Source organism: Meleagris gallopavo, chromosome 16 (genome assembly GCF_000146605.3).
Source record: "Meleagris gallopavo isolate NT-WF06-2002-E0010 breed Aviagen turkey brand Nicholas breeding stock chromosome 16, Turkey_5.1, whole genome shotgun sequence".
Classification (NCBI taxonomy): Eukaryota; Metazoa; Chordata; class Aves; order Galliformes; family Phasianidae; genus Meleagris; species Meleagris gallopavo.
Genome location: NC_015026.2, coordinates 4,690,713 through 4,692,295, shown reverse-complemented (window position 1 = coordinate 4,692,295; position 1,583 = coordinate 4,690,713). Strand labels below are relative to the sequence as shown.

Below are 1,583 nucleotides of genomic sequence, written 5' to 3'. Positions count from 1 at the left end.
TATATATATATATATATATATTTAAAAAAAAATGTACAGTTACTGTCTTCCTTTAGTTTGCCCAAGGTCTACATTACACTCCATTATAGCCCATGTAGAAGTGGATGCAGGTATACATGCTACCCATCAAGTCCTATTTCTTGTTTGCAATTCTTCGTTTCCTTGTCGCCAGCATGTCGTAAAAGGGATCCCTGCTGATGCTTGCTCTAGAAGAAACAACACAAATTGCCAGTTTGGTTAACAGTTCTCTGCTTTTGAAAACTGAAACTATTTTGTTCTCTCTTCCCTTTGGATGACTCCACACTTCTAATAAGATAACGGATTGCTGACCTACAATCACAGAACAGCTCACGTTGGAAGGGATCCACCAGGACCACTGAGTCCAACTCTCAGCTCCTCCCGGGACGATCCAAAATCCAAACCCTATGTTTGGGTGCGGTGTCCAAACACTTTGAGAGCTCTGGCAGCATGGGGCTGTGAACACCACCCTGGTCAGCCTGGTCCATGCCCACCACCTTCTGGTGCAGCACCTTCCCCTGACTCCCATCCAAGCCTCCCCTGACAGCTCCATGCCATTCACTGGGCCCTGTCACTGTGCCCAGGGAGCAAAGCTCAGTGCTGCCCTCCGCTCCCAGTGAGGAGCTGTAGTTCCTCTGACCATCAGAAGTATTTGTTTATAAAAAGGTGGTGTTTAACTATCATTTGTTAAAGAGTTCATACTTCCATCTTGAACAGAACTTGAACATAATTTATTCCTTTATGTTTGGGTCTGCTATATAAACCTTACAAGATGAATTCAGATTATGAAAGTTCTGAGCCACTCTGTGAACAAGCTCAAGATTGCTGTCATCAAACAGAGTAAGAACAGAATAAAATCAGGGTTAAGGATGGTTCACAAAAGGCTTTAAGTTTGCTTAAAATATTCAATTTTTTTAAAAAAGAAAGAAAAACATTTTCCTCATTTGAGTTAGGACCTGCTATATCCTTAGGACCTGACAGCCTGACCCATCCACACCAAAGATCTTGACCTTAATCCCAGAGCATATTGCCAAATCAGAACTCTTTAAACAAGTTAAAATGCAAGTTCTCTTCGTATCTTATTCAGAAAAGGAGCTTACACTTCATTTCTGAAAGATATTTAAAACTCTAAACTCACTTGATAGACTTAATCCACTCTTCTTTTTCTTCTGGGGTGGGAGCAGATATCCTATACACTACATGGTTGCCTTCCACCACTCTGCCATCAGCTTCGGTTTTACAGGCTTTAATCACTTGGCCTTTATGACTGGGGTTATAGAGCTCAAAGCAGTTCTGGAGGGTAGGAATGGAAACATATGTTAAAAACAAAGCAAAACAAACAACCGAGAAACAAATTCATTTACTACAATCTCAGTTCCAAATGGTTTACTTATTCATTAAAGAAATGATAATGAGGATATCTTACTGGTTTCCTAGGGTCTTCAACTTCTCTTATGCTAAGATTTTCTAATGGAATAATCCCTCTAGGTTCTTTGTCCTAAAAAAAAAAAAAAAAAAAGGAAAATACGTATAACTTACGTATAATAGTATGCTATACGTAAGTT

General features: G+C 39.7%; 1 long non-coding RNA gene across 1 annotated transcript; it reads right to left on the bottom strand.

Moving 5' to 3' along the window:
• Positions 1-6: 6 nt before the first annotated feature.
• LOC104913377 lies at positions 7-1,537 on the bottom strand. Its single transcript, XR_795341.3, has 3 exons — positions 1,445-1,537; positions 1,157-1,311; positions 7-206 (listed from the first exon to the last, which is right to left on the bottom strand). It is a non-coding gene; the product is annotated as an uncharacterized LOC104913377 (long non-coding RNA).
• Positions 1,538-1,583: the final 46 nt, after the last annotated feature.